The sequence below is a fragment of the Falco cherrug genome, chromosome 6, assembly GCF_023634085.1.
Source record: "Falco cherrug isolate bFalChe1 chromosome 6, bFalChe1.pri, whole genome shotgun sequence".
Lineage (NCBI taxonomy): Eukaryota > Metazoa > Chordata > Aves > Falconiformes > Falconidae > Falco > Falco cherrug.
Genome location: NC_073702.1, coordinates 25,497,897 through 25,516,423, shown reverse-complemented (window position 1 = coordinate 25,516,423; position 18,527 = coordinate 25,497,897).

Here is an 18,527-nt window from a genome sequence, read left to right as displayed (position 1 = left end):
TGGGTCATAAATTTTGGAGGAAAAATGTTTTGCTCAATAGATGTGTCTGCTCAATATACCGAAAAGATATACAAAAGCAACCATAGAAAACTGAAACACTATGGTGTACAATACTGGAATTTGCAGATCTGAAGGTGGGTTTTATCAGACTGAGACATCACTATTTATCTCTGCTCATAGTATCAAACTGAAAGAATTACATAACTAAAACTAGATTTAACACAGGTAAGAAAAATGGGCATTTTGACAGAGGTAAGTTACTTCCCTATGGCTTCACTCTCTGCCAAATGCCTCTGTTCCACAGATTTTCAGATTTCCAATTAAGGGTTCTAAAGGAAGTAATATTTGCATAGCAGTGGGCAGAAATATCTTACTTTACCTTCAACTGGACAAAAGATTGAGTATTTTCATTAAAAATCTAGTATTTAAACAATTATCCATGTAACTCTCTAGATCAGTTTAATATATAATATTAATATACACAGTAGTTTTTCCACAATCATTCAGAAACTTTGTATAACAGAAGATAAACTGGTATGTTCTGTTCTAATCATCTGTGACTCCCTATTCATTACAATCAGTTGCAGACAATTCAAGATTATATCACTTTCATATAGGCTAAATTTAACATTACTACTACCAGATTATAGTATTTCTATAAAAATCAAACAGCTTCAGGAATTGCTAATAGAATTCCAAAAACAGCAGAGAGCAAATTATTCATTTATCAGCTACATTTAAATCCAGTATTATACTCAGATCCATGAATTAACCAGCATTTTTTTTCAGATCAGACAGCGTCTGAATGCTAGTGTTATGAGGTTGAAAAACAGTTCCATTTCCTAAGTTACCAAACATATGACTATGAGAACTTTCCTGCTTGGCATTATAAAAATTATCCATCATTAAGAACTGAATAATTTATAAATATAATGCAATCTGATTGTGTATTTCTTATTTTAACTAGCTGAGGTTATCACTTAACTGATTTCATTACAGCTAGATACATGCCCACAGTATTGATTACATAATTTCCCTCTGAGGAAATAACCAGTGCCTTTATCAACAAATGAAATACATGTATACTACTCATAAGCCCAATACCAAAACCCAATCACTTAATCCTTTTATGGGTGTTAATATTGTAACACAATTAAGAAAAAGTTTTCAAACTAACAAAGTTCTAACAAAATAGTGTCATATGGTGACATAATCATATCTCCAACAATTGCCAAAATATAAAGCATTACTAAGATAACAACGGTAAGGTACAGAGAAAAAAAGAGGCATGCTGACAACCAGAAATACCCTAAATATTTCCCAATGAACAACCAACTAATTACTCTAATATGAGAGCATTACAACAGAGAAAATAATTAAAATTCAATTTGGTGTTTAACATCCAGTATACACAGTAATTCCCAAAAATGGCTGCTTCAGGATGTACCTAAACATTCACATAAATTCTGCAGCATGTACTCTTTTGCTGTCTCTGTCAATGACTAGTGACTTGCAATTACAGATTGTAAAAAGACATAATATTAATTGTTCTGTCATCTGTATTGGATCTGTGCTTATTTCTTTATATCACAAAATTTTTATACCCTAACATCTATTTTTCTGACACTTAAAAAAAAGGAATATTAGTCAGTGAAGTATTACTGAGAGGAAGGTTGACAAGAACATACCAACCAAAAACCTCTTTTCCTGCATCAAACCTACATGAAGTCTTTCATGCTCATTAGTTAATTCAAATGAGCAATCAGAAGTCAAGCACTGTCAGTTAATTAGCCATTAAAAATAATAATTGAGAAACTATGTTGATGTACAAAAATTAAAACTAAGCTGAAAAAATAAGAAAGGTTAAGAGTGACATTATGCCCAGTGTAATTTTATCCTTACTGCAGAAACTGTTTAAATTATCGATACTTGCATTTTCTTCATACCATGACTAAAACTCAACGTGAAAATAGTAATAAGAAAGGCCTTTTGAAAATGCACAAATACTATCTATCAAATACTTCAGAGATGTTTTCATAAAGTAATTAGTTCACACTAGTCAACAATGCATGGTAGCAAGACCTCATCATAAGTGCTAATTACACTAAATTTTAAGTCACGGAAACAGCCATTCACCACAAATCAGAAATAACAGTGCTTAAAATGATAACAAAGAACGAACAGCAGGTACATCAGAAGTTAAATTATAACCAAAGACAAGAACTTTTCAATAAAATTAATGTCACTGTTGTAGTGCATGAGATGAGAAATAAAAGACAGTATACTCTATAGAGGCAAACAATTAAAATCCTAAATTGCATTTCTGCTAAGGGTTTTCACTCTGAACCTGTACACTCTAAAATAAAACCAACAGTTACCAGTGAACTGTATGTTTAAGTGTTTTGCTTTGCCACAGAGGCCAGCATCCATCTCCGATGATTTTATATGCCTCATTTAGAAGGTAAATTGCTCTAGTCTTCCTCTGCAGTCAAGAGAGAGAAAACAGGCAACTCCCAAAAGGACAATTCATTCCTCACAGCTGCATATTTTCTGTAAGAAAGTAGTTCTATTAAATGTGCTATCCGTTCATACAGGACATGCCTATTCCCTCTCATCCAAGCCAGAGCCATTTAATAGTACTGCAACAGTTCTACCATGGGTAAGCTACCGTTCTACCACCTCCACACATAGCGCCGCTGTAGTATTCATTAAAATATGAGTACAACTCAGGACACAAGGGCTTCTGGAGGAATTTCATCTCAGGCATACCAATCCATATTTCCCAGTTAAGGCAAGACTGAAAATACACAAATTGTCAACATAAGCTCTCAAACTTCAGGGCAGATAAGCTGATGATATGCGACACATTCATCATCTCTTGACAGAATGGGAGATCTGTCTCCTCCTAATAGTACTGGTAATCATCACTTAAACATTATGAGGTAGGGACAAGAATCCCAGCACATTTTTCAAACCATTTGCATCTCAAAAACTTTGGATTGTAAATGAGGTTTTATATCTATTGAGCAATACAGACCAGCACCATAGTCAACAATGCAGGGAGGTGTTAGTACATACTAAATCCTGTAGTCCTAATGGAATATACAGCTCAAAGATAACCTTTTACAAATGCTAAACAGGCTCTATAACCTGTAAGGATGTTCAGCTCATATAGAGAATGGAGTTTCACATTAAAATCTTGTTTGGTAGCTGTGAAGCTGTTTGATATATATGTATGTGCAGTCAAGTGAGCATAAAGAATCACTTGGATGCAAAGGAGCACAAGATTCAGACCTGCCAGACAAGCACTTAAAATTGTCTGAGGAGAAACAAATGAAGGAATTGACACTATAAGGGGTTGAAATGATTGTTACAAAGATAAACTTCCTATGTTTTTAGAAAAAGCTATGTCCAGTTCACCCCAGTGAATTCTGAGATGTAACTTCTATAAACTAGTCCCTGTGGACTGAAGACTCTCAAAGCTGTCCAGACTGCTTGAAGCCTGATCACAAGAACCACTTTTACTGACCAAATCCCCAACTATGGGACAAGGATGAGTTCTGTTCTCTGCAGAGAGTGAAACCAGCTGTCACGACCTTTATGAACACTCTTAGTATTACTGATTGGCCTCAAAATAGCAGATTCTTGGATTACCATGAACCACTTGGATTATCAATTGGTTTGATTCACCACCATGTGTGGTGTCAACATGAACCAGGTCACAATACCTGCTTCATACAGGGCTGTTCGAAGCAGCATTCTTGATTAAAGAAATCCACTTTTATAGGCCATTTTATCAGAAGTTCATAACTGATCAAACTGTAGGAGTACCACAATGCACCCTGAAAGCCTGTTTGACATCCTAAACTAACACAACAAAGAGAAGCATAGACCTTTCTGAGTACATCCCAACCTTTGTGTTTCCTGACAGCAGGGTAGAGACTGCTGAGCTCTTTTTGAAGCTGCTGCTGCTGTGAGAAGCTTCAGGGACAGGTTAGAAACTATGAAAACAGACCCTGGTTTAAGTATCTGGGAATGGCTACCCACTATTAGACTGAAGCTTTAGGAAAGAAAGTTCAATCTAAAATGCCTAGATAATTTGGTAATGTTATCCAAAATGTGGAGGGCAGGCAGATAATAGTACTGAGAGGGTCTAATGCTGTCTTAAATGAAGTGCTAATTAACGTGCCCTTCTTCCCAACAGCAAGAAAAGTCAGCGTACACGCTGAAATTATCCAGCAAGAAAGTTTCCAAGGAAGATCTCATAAATCTAGGAGACCAATCACTACAGAAAGAGAAAACAATGGAGAAAGAAGGAAATAATGAAAAGTGTACAGGCTATGATTCTTTCTAAAAGAAGGAGCAAGCCTGTGCCCTCTATTCTGAAAAAGGGAAATACTCAAAAGACATCTGTACTGGCTCTCGTTGGGACACAGTTAATTTACTTCATAGCATCCTGTATGGTGTTATGTTTTAGATTGGTGAGCAAATCAGCGTTGCTAACACAACAGTGTTTTCACTGTTGCTGAATGATGTTTGCACAGCATCAAGACTTCCTCTGTTTCTCACCCCAGTGAGTAGGCTGGGGGTGGGCAAGAAACTGGGAAGGAACACAGCCAGGACAGCTGACTCAAACTGACAAAAGGGATATTCCATATCATTTAATGTCATGCTCAGCGGTAAAAGCTGGAAAGGAGTTTTTTCAAGGTAGTAGTTGCTTGGGAACTGGCTGGGAGCTGGTCTGCTGGTGGCAAGTGGCTGCTTTTGTGTCATTTGGGGTCTTTTTGTTGTTGGGGGGTGCATATTAATTGTCTTTACCTTGACCCACAAGTAGGGGTTTGGGGGTTGTTGTTTTTTTTCTTACTTTTGCCAATCTGGCTGTCCAAAGCAGTCAGATTGGAAATGGCAGAGGAACAGCTCTCAGTGGCTTCAGAGAAAACGTGACAGAACAAGTCCTACTCTCTCATTCTTTCTCTCTTGCATTTTAGGGATAGGATTTGTTCCTTCTTCCATCAGTTTTCTCACAGAGAGGATAGGAAAATGGTTTGTAAATACATACATCCCCACTGAAACAATGCCCCACAACACTCACCTGTGCAGGCAGGCAATCACCTGATGTGCCAGGTCCAAGGCCATAGTTAATAAAGATGCCCTCTCTGGAGGGCAACAAAAACTTTCAGCAAGATCACAATTCATACAGGGGCCCTGTAGATGCCAACTAATGGTGTATCTCTCCGATAGTCCCTAATTATGGTTGAATGAATCCTAATTCAAAGAGGGTGGTCATAGTTAGCTACCCCATAACACATCTCACAGTGTATTACTCAGCCACAAACAAGGTCCTTTAGGTCCTTTGGCAACAGATATGTAAGAATGATCTCTTTAAAAAACTTCTGTTAATATAGAAGGATAAAGCAGATCTGACAATCAGAATGCACTAAGCAATTTTAACTGTGAATCTAATCTGCGTGGCTTTGGAAAAAATACAGTAAAATTTCTCTGTTTAAGTGAAATTGATCCTATCTGCATGAAAATGTAGTACAATTTCTAAGAGTAACCATTTTATTTAAATAAAAAAAGAGAGGATAACAGTTCAGATGTTAGTGTTGAAACCTTCCTTGCTCTCCTAGATAAAGTAATTGCTATCAGAAACAAACAATAGAAAGAACACATTGTCTCAGGTTTTCCCATTAAGAAAATTAGCACTCAATTTAAATCCTATTACAGTACCAGATTTTTGAACTAGAGGAAAAAGTCTTGTAATATATGTCATAAGCCTATCAGTTGCAGAATATGAGACTACACAAAAACTTATAAAATGAGGAAGCTGAGTAAAATAACCATCAGATTAATTCTGACTAAATTAATGAAAATCTTCATATCCAATAAACAACACAGCTGTAGTAGGCTGTTGATTCTCCTGGCTTCTATGTGGATCAATGCAGGATTAAAGAGTTTTGGCATCCTTCTGTAAGGATGCTCAGTGTTTCCCTTAACTCCCAAGTCCTCTTTCAGTGTAGACAGTTAAATGGAAAGATCCGACAGAAACATCACGGGAATAAGCCTCTTCAAAGTCCAGATATAAAACTAATTTCCCTTATGAAGCCATGTAATTTTGAAAAGCATGCAGATTTCTAAAATCCAGAATTGGACTCCAAGTTTGATCCTTCTGTATGCAGAAAGTAACTGTTGAACAACCTACTTCCTGTAAGATCAGTTCTAGAAACTTCTGGAATAAGGTCTCTTAGATCTACTCATCTGGAAGTAGGCTTGCAGGAGCCTGAAGTCCATGCATGGAGCCTAAAGTACCATAATAACAGGCAAGGAAAATTTTGAGTGTGGTGAAAGCAGACAATGTCTGTAACAGGTTGTGTTGGCTCAGATCTCAGAAGAAACTCCAGAACATACCTACAATCACACATACAGGTCTCAGCTGCCCAATCACTGGCATCTAGTGCCCTTTCAGATACCTTTAGCATCTAAGACACACAGAAGGGCTACAGGACTTCTGGAGCTTCACGTCACTCTTGAGCAGCAGCTGGAGGACAGGGACAATATATGAAAGGATTTCAAACCACAGTACATGTCTATAAGAATCTCATGTCAGAAGTCTATACTTTCAGCAATAACAAACTGTTCTGATAAAATATTCAAGATGCAGAAAGATGTCTCAGTAGCAAAGAATGATGAAAGTTTTATACAACAGAAAACACAGAAAAGCATCTTGATTTAGCCAGCTGACTGAGGGGAACTGAAAGGGAAGTACATGCCATGATTCTTTCATAGTAGCATAAATCTCAGGAACAGGTTAAATACTTGGGGCAGGCATATTCAAACTGCATTCTGCACTGCCTGTGTATGAGGAAATCATGGCAAGAAGCGCAGATGCACTAAAACCGCTTGCACCTAAGAGGGAATGGCGGATGGCTGAGGCAAGGCCCTTTGAGGACATGATTCCACACACTCCACATGAGCCACAGAAAAATTGTTGTGACCCAGCTGTGATGTTGAGAATAAAAGATGAGAGCTGAACTGCATATTCTTTTTTACACTACATGTGTAGCATATGGAAGAGACTGAGAAAAAATGCATCCCCACAGCAACTGCAGAGACTAAAAGCTCCAAAAATTTCACTTATCCACATTACCTTCTATTTGCCTAGACAATTTTTCTCTTTTGAGATAATGTAGCACAAGATTTAGTGGTTTTTTGATGTTTCACAAAACTAATTCAAAAACCAAAAAGAGTATGTTAACATGGTTATAAAAATCGGGTACCAAATTAAAGAATTAATTTAACAGGAAAGCCTACTCTGTCTGTAAGGCCTTGAACAGCAGGTTCTATGTAAAGCAAGAGTGAGAACATCATATTTAAAGAATGAAACATACTGAATTTATAAAATAGCTACTACAAATAAGGAAGTAGTTTTTTTCAGTGGTAAATAACGTGCTGTTTTGCAGTTTGCAGTTCTGAACTCAAAATACTGTTATTGATATGGAATCAGAAAACATAGCAACTTCTAAATTAGGATAAGCACTAAGAGATATATCAAGAAACAACATAACAAAGTTCAGCATATTAGCTTTCAGAAACATTTCTGCTGCCAAATAAACACTTTCTATATATATATATATATGAATAGAACAGTTGCTTAGAAAGACCAAGAAAGAATAGTCAAATCATTTTGAAATTAGGGTACCGCAGCACTCTCCAAACTAGCCAGCTACAACAAGATCTTTTACCATCTCATACCAACACACTCTTCATACAGTCCCTCTGCTGCCTTCTCCTCACCTCATCCAGGGCATGTGTTCTCTCTTCTCTTGTTTCTTCTTCTCTCTCCTTCTTCCTTGGCTGCTCTCTCTTCATTGGCTCTCAACCCCTTACCAGAACCAGCCACAGCTGCACCCTATCTACATCAGCCAACCCGCCACCTCTGAAGCCAGCCCACAGTTGTATATTATCAATGTTTATTAACCCAGCTTCATTTCTCTACAGGTAAGTGAGAAGGACATTTTTTCTAATCCCTGTAAGATTTTTGTATCACAAAGGCTTTCCCAAAGACTCTCTGAAGTGTAAAGATTCTGACCCTTTAATAATTAGAGGAAGGATCCTAAACTCAAACAAAAAGATATTTTACTATCTCAGATGGAAGATTTCTAAGTACAACAAAAATAAACTTCCATTAACATCCTGGGAAATTAAGAGCTTTATCTAAATAGGTAGAACTCATTTCTTTTGTGTTGCTTTATTTCTCTGGTGACACAGTACAAGCTCATCATGTGACTTCCCCTATTTTTTGTTTACAAACTGAACATGATCCAAACCAAAAAATAATTAGTAGAAACAGTTGATTCAAGTAGAAAATTGGCCAAACTTATATTATTTATCTATTCAAGTATAATTTAAAATCCTTTTTCACACTTGAAACATCAGTTAATCTTGCCTTTACTAATTAACATTTGCCCATTTTATGTTGTTGACTTATCCTCTGCAGCTGTGACAAACCTTTCATTGATTTCTGTAGCCTTGTATGTTAAGTATAGCATTAAAGCCGTAGTTTACTAGGATATCCATTTCTTAAATTAAAACATGGCCTACAACAATGTTCTGGAAAATCAGACCAACTACTATTAAATAATGTTAAATCTTGATACCAAGGTCATGTCCTCTTGCTCAGCATGAGTACTACTGCATATTAGTTGAACTTATAGTTCTAGCTGGCTGGAAACATGAACTCAGCTAATGTATGAATGACTACGATGAGGCCACATCCATAGCAGAAAATTAAACATAGATTTTAAGAAGTGTTAACTCAGAAGCTTGGAAAATTCCAGCTTTTGATAACAAGTCGTTCTTCATATATTCCATATATAATCAAACACTGGAACATCATAATTTGATGCATGCTATGTAAATGATCAATAAATAAAGGGAGCGATGAACTGCCAGACTGAGCAATTTTACTGGCCATATTAAATTGTTGATAGTTTCACTTACCTGTGAACAACTCCTAAAGGAAGAAAAATTCTTTCATTAATTAGGGCAAACTTTTCAGAGTAAACCTCAGTATAAGAAATTTTATAAGTGACTCAATCATCTCTACATTGGGGAAAACACTGTGAAGAGGCAAAGAAGGTATTTTTCTATAGCAAAGTAAGAAAAACCAAAAAGAGAAAACATTAATTTGACAAAATTATGTAACCTGGATCATTATTAGTACTGCCACTTAGATTTCAATAGTTCATTTTAAATTTTAGTCTATTTCATTAAACTTTAAAACTTATTCATAAAAATACAGTTTCTTATCTTCAATATGCCTGTCTGACATGATAGATGAGTCAACAGTGAAATACATAGTCCTTCAGACTTCAGCTACATTCTCTTCATGTTGTTCAAAGAAGTTATCATGAGTCCTAGCAGAAATAAGAAACAGGTATCAAATCAACTGTTCCCTCATTGCAATCCATATTAGATGTCTCCAGTTTTGGGCTCCTCAGTAAAACAGAGACATGGACAGACAAGAGCAAGGCCAGCAAAGGGCCACAAAGATGAGGAAGGCTTCGGAACATATACGGGGTTATAAGAAGAAACCAACATAACTGTTCAGTGTAGAGAAATGGAAGTTCAGGGGAATCCTACCAATGTGTATAAATCCTGATGGAGGGAGTAAAGTAAACAAACTCTTTGCAGTAGTATCTAGTCACAGGACAATGGATACAAACTGAAAGACAGGAAATTACACTTAAGCATAACAAAAAACCTTTTCTACAGTGAACATGGTTAAGCACTGGAACTGCTTGCCCAGACAGATTGTGGCATCTCCATTCTTGGAGATATTCAGAGCCTGACTGGGTATGGTGCTGAGCAACCTGGCTCTAGCGGACCCATCTATGAACAGCGGTTTGGGATGGATGATCTCCAGAGGTTCCCTCCAATCTCAACAATTCTGTGATTCAATGTGATTTTGTATCAATGACACGTTCTCTAAATTCATGTCTTATATCCAAATTTTTCCTTCTCTCTTCTTTATTCTTTTTTTTCCCCTTCCCTGTTCTCCTAAATCCAGATTCCACTAAATCAACAGACAAATACTTAGAATGTTTTAATCTTCTGTGTTGAATACTACACTCTCCAGCAATTACTAATTTCCTAATAACCTTTTCTATTTTGAAACTACAAATGGCACAACCAACTTACATGTTTACATTACATTCAAAGATTTTCAGCTACTTTTTACGATTTATAGTTTTTATCAAGAGGTCAGTCTTCTAACCAGTGTCTCATCCAAAACAATGATGAAGCTTAGAACCTGATCTGACCCATAAGTATGTAAAAAATAATTGATCTTCTACTATGAGTCCAGCATTTTGCAAGCAGGTTGCCTTGTCTTGTGACATAAAAAAGGAATTGCACAGAAGGCAGCATTTATAAATTCACAGCTGAAAAAAACCCCTGTTTTAAAGGGGATTTTGCAATCAAGGCTTAAATCTGCCATTCCACACTGACAGTGGTGCAAACCTGCTCTAAAATGCTTTAGAAAGTGTCTTCTTCCACAACAAAGTAACTTCTAATAAATTTTCTGTGTATATCAAACAGGAATCTGAAGCTGCTTCTGTGTAACAGGAGGGATCTAACATAGCATAAAAACTAATTCATTATTAATTTAGTACTTCTTTATGCAGCAAGGATTTAAATATTCAAAGTTGAAAAGCTTTCTTCCTTAATTTTCTTTTTTTCTATGTGTAATATAATAATATACTTTGCTGTTTCAAGACCAAGGAAACATATTTTAATCACCTGTTTATCTTGTAAGTGGCATAATACAGCTTCCTACATAGGTAGAGAATACTGTGGCAAGCAAAATGCTTTCCAGGAACATGCATTCATTTTTTCAAGCTTAAAAAAAAAAAAAAAAAAAAAAAAAAAGCAAGCCTGGGGCAAGTGCTAGCACAGTGTGCCAAGTTTCAGCCAAGAGCAAATATTTATGTCTGCATGCAGCTTTAAAACATCTTGAAGTAATAAAGGTTTCATTCGGAAGAAGTTTGGGGCCATCTAGTGGAACTTTCATTAAAATCATGTCAAGCCTGGGCATCATGCACATGAAATAAGAATTCGGTTTGCCAGAAACAGGCCAGGGGGGTCATTTTTACCGAGTTTTTTTCCTCAAATGTACTATGTAAGTAGACATAATTTTTGTTGGTCAAGTTTAAGGAAAAAATAGCTATCCAAGGAACTTACTGTTAATGAAAATACAAAACTGCAGAATGATCCTCTGAGGGTTGATTTAGAAACTTCATCCCTAAAAGCATATAAATCCAGTGTAGACAAGGAAAATATATTGTATAGTATAAGGCATGGCAGCTATGGGAATTAACTACATGACCTAAAGAATCTTCTTCATCTCTGAATTCTGTTATTTTAACTTGCCAATGGAAGATATATAGTGTTCAAGAATTAAACACACACTTCCTTTCCTTGAAGCAGCAATTCAGATCACACGTCAGAGATATTCTCCGATTTATATTTTTTACCGTAGCTCCTGATTTTGACATTGGAATCATGTGTGATTCCTTCATTACAGAAAAATTAATAATTTCAACATTAGCCTGATGGCAACAATTCCTACATTGCATCTGCACTCTCAGCATTACCATAGCTTTGTATTTATTTCTGGGTATAATTTAGATTTTATTGGATTTAACGTGTAGATCTTTCTATAGATTTTATCATGATTACTTCAAAGATCTCCACAATACAGTTCCAGATAGATCATACAAAGGCTTTTTTTTAGGGTTAACGGTCTATTTATATACAAGGAGAATACACACTATCATCACTGTTGTTTTCAAGCACAGATCTAATTCTACAGTTGTCAGAGTCCAAATCTACTGATTGTCAGTCAATGATGAGAACATATTTGTTTTTCCTGAGCTTCTCCCATAATGGACAAGTTTTTAGGTGGAGATAATAGAAAAGGTCATATAAAAACAGTTTAATTAAAAGATGACCTCGCAAAATCTGCAGAGCCTTTTGATCTCTGTGTTTCTGTATCTTGTTAAAACTACCTACATGTACACACTGTCAAAACAGTGACTTCAATTATCAGGAGTTATGGTGAAATCAAATTAAAACTCAGATAATCAACTTTTATAAACTTCTACTAGTAGCCGTTTCTCTAGTTACACCACTTCAAATGCCCATCACTTTAAATAATAGCTTCTCCATTACATCAGTCTTAACATGAAGGACGGAGAAATGAAGTCTTATTACCTTTTCTACTTCACATCCAACACTTTACTCCCCCATTTTTGCACAGTTGAACTGTTATGGTCTTGCTGTGTGGGAAGCTTCACAACTCCAAAGAAGGTGGTTTTGCTTGAATTTTGTTAGACACTTGCTTGAGTAATGGCACTTGTTGGTGAGAACCATAGCCACCACTATGTATGCCCAGTCAGGGTGACCAAAGGCACATAGAAGATAAATGTGAACTATTATTCTGTTTTATTATTCAGGTTTAATACAGAAAATTTATGGAATATGGGACAAAAATCTATATGAAATCAGGCATCATTAGCAGTTCACAGAATTAATTACTCAAATTCTTCATTCATAACACTCCACTGTTTTAGAAATCTCTGTGATGCTTTGTGATTCTGAGGGTTTTTTTCTAAATAGCCATTGGATTAAGTGTTATTTTACTATATTATCTATCATGTATACACATTGTATCATATAACTTGTCTAAATATCATATAATGTTTTCCTTTGTATTTCACTAGCATAAAACAATTATATGTTGCAAGACATTGCCATTCTCAACTTATTTCCATCGTTAAGAATGCTTTGGAAAAATTAAGCCCACTGTCATACCATACAAATTTTATATATATTTATAGTATCTAAATGAAGATAGAAATTGACCATTTGAAATCACACCTAGTTAACCAGAGTTTCACTACAAACATTCAGCTTTTAACTGAACATAGACATTTGGAAGCTTGTATATACGATTAGAGTAGAAAACTTAAAACAAAAAATAAGTGCCTAATTTACAACATAGTTACCTGATGTTACGTGGTTTATTATAGATAAATCGCCATCTGGAAGGCACACAGATAATACTATGAATTATTGTTTTAATCTGCAGAAAAAAATAAATCATACATCATTAGCTGATGCAAGATGTTTAAAATAATTTCTCCTCAGAAGCATTCCTTAAATATAAACACTAGTCCCAGATTCAAATAGTATCTTTGTTCAGTGCAAAATGTTACTTGTCAGTATTTTGGAAAATCTGTCATACTTGAGGAATCCTAAGCTTTTCACTGTTTCATGTCTTCTATCCTCAATACCTGCATCAGGCTCATTCACCATTTGTCCAAAAGACTTTTCTGTTCTCAAGTGGCTGACACAATTTAATCTACCAAAGACGTCACTGTAAAATGGCCTGATAAGCTCTCTCCCCTGACAGAATAAGCTGCCACCACAGCATTTCCAATACTTGCTAAGCCAAGAAGTGAAAAACGGACGGAATCAGAAAGGATTTCCCACACAGGAGTCCAAACCAGAATAAACAGCTAAATATTTATAGTAAGTAGTTCAGTAACCCTAAAACCTACCTTCCCCACCTACTGAAAAAGGCATTTCTGGCAGGATTTTGCTTTAGTTTATGCTGTATAAAGCCCTGTTTTCATTACTGACACTGTAGCGATTGTAAACTTTTCTGTAACTTGGGTCTATTCATCCAAATGAATTCATATTTTGTGATGCGGACCCAGTAGAAAGATTTGCTGCTAGTGCAATGGTAAAAGTAGAAAAGCATAAAGCTTCTCTCCAGTATAAAACCTGTCCTTAGATGTAAAAGCTGCAAGTGCTACATGAGAAAAAAAGGGTGTGAAGAATCAGTGAAACAGAGATCTTCATGATGGGATTCTATCAGCAAATGTGTAAGGAAAGGGATTGATTAGACATAAAAATCTACAGTCTCTCTTTCAGTGTTCATGTTGTGTTTAGGCTTGAGCCAGCCTCACTAGCTGTACCCATACCAATAAGCTAAAAAGGTCCAGAGAATGGACAGCACAAAGCATAGAATGGCTCGTATACACACCTGAACACTCTTCACAGGATACTCTATTCTTCCCATAGGGCATGTTAACCTCAAAACAAGGACATTGTTTGAAAGAGTGCCAAATGACATTCACTAAAAACTTGCCAAGGACTACATTAACACATTGGAAATTTTATTCTATCATATTCCAGTCCTCAGAACCATGTCCTGGCCCTGTTCATACTAGTATGAAGGTGGCCACTGAATGCTGTTACAGTTCTAAATGGAATATATGTTAACTACTATTGGCAATGTGATCCTGTTTTTCATTTTAGTCCTCTGATTTTCAATATAGCTGCCATTTTTCTAGCTTTAAAAAATGTTTGTGGAATTAAACAAAGTTCTTAAACTGCCCAAATATTGCAGGACAATTTATCACAAAATCCTGGTCTCATAGGCATCCACACATGGACTTGCTATATTTACACTAGTGAATGAAACAGAGACAGCACCTATTCCCCAGCCCCAAAACCACATAGCATCAATCTGGAGAAAAGCAGGCTCCAGGGGTAGCTTATGGCAGCCTTCCAGTACCTAAAAGGGGCTCACAGGAAAGCTGGAGAGGGACTTTTTACAAGGGCATGAAGTGACAGGAGAAATGGGAATGACTTTAAACTGAAAGATTAGATAATAGGAAAAGATTCTTCACTGTGAGGGTGATGAGGCACCGGAACAGGTTGCTCAGAGAAGTTGTGAATGCCTCATCTCTGGAAGTGTTCAAGGACATGTTGGATGGAGCTTTGAGTGACCTGATCTAGTGGAATAATGTGTCCCTGCCCAGGGCAGGGAGGTTGGAACCAGATGAGCTTTAAACTCCCTTCCAACGCAAACCATTCTGTGTTTCTATTATTCTGTCTACTTGCTAATATTAAGCTTACTTAGTCTCCAAAACAGCATTCATGCCTATTGAGAATGGTGTCTGGCTCACCCTCACTTCAAGACTATGACTGAGATTTGGGGTATGAGCTAGCACGAGCCAAAAGCATGTCACAGCACAGGTAATTTGAGTTCTAGTACCCAAATATATTCTAGGAAACTGTTTAATATATTAATAAAGCTGCAAGCAGAGGAAACATGCTTTGACACTGTAGTATAGCTATTGCCTAGAGATCTCTTCCTGCCAACGTTCCTGGTATCATTTCAACAGAAGAGAGGGTACAAGACAGGAAGAATAACAAATATCTAGATGTCATCATGAGATACAGACAGGAGGTAGTTGGAGTGACCACCCCAGCCCAAGAACTGGTGTTCCCAGATACTTAAGTCATCCACTCTATAATCACTTAGATCTGGTTTCTCTCCGTCTTTCAGTCTATATGCATGAACAAACAGAATTTGGCTGTAAATATGATCTGATAGAGACAAAATAATAAAATATAGCAAAAGTGTTATTTCCAAGGTAAATATTTTGTAAATCCTCTCTATTGAGAAAGCACTCTTACAAGGTACATCACAAACACCTGTACAAAGAGAAGCACTACTTTTCAAATTAGACCCATTAAACTAGCTTTCATAATGTAAATTCAAGAATATAAGCTTACTGGTACGGGGGTTTTTATTCATAATAATTAAAATTTTTATTTAAATAGGTTTTATTATGGCATCTTACAAACTTGTAGTTTAGTTATTTATATCAAGTATGTATCAAGGCAATAACCAAAATTTCAAGAAACACATTTCCTATATAGAAGTTGCCTGGAATTAACTTTATTTATTTATTTATCTGTTCTCAGTAAGAATGGTACAGATTCAGTAAAGCCAGCAGCCTAGCCCATTTTCACTATATTTTACTATGAAATCAATGGCAAAGGCAGAAAATAGCTACTGTAAATCTCTATTTCAGATCAAAATCTAATTATAATTCAAAATGCAGAAATTTATGAAAGGCCTGTCCTGCTTAACTGTTATGACCTCATTCCTATTTGCCTCCAGTGCCATGTGAGAGAATGCAAAGATCCCATTCAGAATGATAACAAGAAGCTCTGACTGACTAATCACACCCAAAGGAACTTTATATGGTATGCAATCTATATCACATTGAGTGAAACCATGCTATACAGCATATGGGTAGCAAGGCTTTACTCAAAATCAGTCAGTGAAACAGATGTCCAGTCATTTGGACTCTGCCTCCTCTGCAGAGCAAAAAGACTGGACAAAGTACAGATTTGACTCATTGCATATACGAAATGGACTTATTCTGCATATGCACACAGTATTCAGGGCTTCCTATAATCTTAAAATAACCCACCATTTAGTTTGCTTAAATTTCAACAAAAGCCATTTGAACTACTCAGGACCTAGTTGTAGGATTCAAATGAGACTTGGGTAGGGCACAGCCTTCCATTCTGTCTTGAGACTTCGGCAATAACAGGCTATCATAACAAGAAATGCAGTGGAGATGTGTCCATGCAAATGTTCATGTTGTAGGTCAAACTGCCAAAAAAGGCTAAGAAAGGTTATATTGTTCAACATTGCTATACCTGTAACAATACTGTCTCAAAAACTCCCTATGATAGATGGATTACATACAGCTAAAATTCATTTGGTTTGCAAAATAAGCAGTAGAGAAATGGGCTATATGTATTCTGTGTAATTGAGCCTTACTAGATTTAGGTTTACAATCTGTGGTATTTACATTCTAATTTTGAATGTTTCTTATCCTCTGGAGCAGTTCAAACCCAAATAAGCTAACTTAACACCTGTGTGATCTTGGTCAGTGTCTTTGACTTCATAGTGGGGCATAAAAATGGGAAGGCCTTACTTAACTGGCATCAATTTCAGCTGAGAGACGAAAAACATCCAAGATCAGATAAGCAAGAAAAAAAACTTTTTTACAGTGAGGATGGTCAAACACTGGAACTCATTACCCAGACAGATTATGGCACTGACCAGCCTGCTTTAGGTGACTCCACTGTGAGTAGGGGTTTGGACAGGATGTCCTCCAGAGGTCCCCTTCAATCTCAACAATTCTATGACTATGATTAATCACAAAATGTCATCTATAGCTTATACTGTCTGAACTACTTGTGCAGTCTACAGCAAAGAATGCAGAAGAGTAACAATGATCCTACATTACTAAAAATATGGATTTTTTTTATTGCCAGTCAAATTATGTTTAAATAGTTACACAGTACAGAAAAAAGAAAGTTAGGACAAACTTCAAGAGTAACATTATTTTTGCATTCAAATTTTTACATAATGAATCTTGGGTAAATTAATATTATTATCATATCATCTTCTTCCCTGAAATAGCATATTTTAACTGTTAAACATAAATTATACAAGCATAAAGTAATGAATGGGGTTTTTTTCACAGTAATTTAAACAGGCGGTATTTATAATTAAACACTTACCATCATTTCTTTCCTTTTCCCTCAGGTTTTTTAATTCCTATTTCAATGTAACTGTAGAAAAAAGACACAGTAGATAAAACTTGTTCATTTGTATCCAAATTGAATACATAATCTAAAAATACTTTGGCCTCACTGTGAAATCCTTAACTACGGATTAAGACTGACCTAAAAAAGGACATGGATACCATCACTTCAACTTAGTAGAACTGTAAACTAAAAATTCTGCACTGTCATCACCACATAATCCAAACTCCTGGCAGGTGTAGGTCTCCCCATGTTTGAAGGACATAAGACACTTTAAAAGGGCTACTCGGAAATCATTGAAACATAGAATCATAGAGTGGTTTGGGCTGGAAGAGACCTTAAAGAACATCTAATTCCAACCCCCCTGCCACAGGTAGGGACACCTTCCACCAGATCAGGTTGCTCAAAGTTCCATGCAACCTGGCCTTGAACACTGCCAGTGATGTGGCATCAACAGCTTACCCGAACAACCTGTTCCAGGTATCTTGCCACGCTCACAGTGAAAAATTACTTCTTAATATCTAATCATTCAGTTTAAAGACATTCCCTCTTTTCCTGTCACTACATGCCCTTGTAAAAAGTCCCTCTCCAGCTTTCTTGTAGCCCCCTTCGGGTACTGGAAGGGTGCAATAAGGTCTCCCTGGAACCTTCTCTTCTCCAGGCTGAAGAACTATAATTATTTCAGTCTGTCTTCATAGGAGAGGTGCTCCAGCCCTCTGATCATCTTTGTGGCCCTTCTCTGGCCTAGCTCAAACAGGTCTCTGCCTTTCTTGTGCTGGGGACCTCAGGGCTGGATGCAGTATTCTAGGTGAGGTCTCATGAGAGCAGAGTAGAGGGGAAGAATCACCTGCTGGCCACGTTTGTTTTGATGCAGCCCAGGATACAGATGGTTTTCTGGGCTGCAAGTGCACATTGCTGGGCCATGGTGAGCTTCTTGTGCACCAACACCCCAGCACCTTTCTCCTCAGAGAAAAATCCCACTTTTTGGCCAGGAATTGATTGCAGTCAGCCAGCAAGAGGTACTAGCCACATGTAAATGT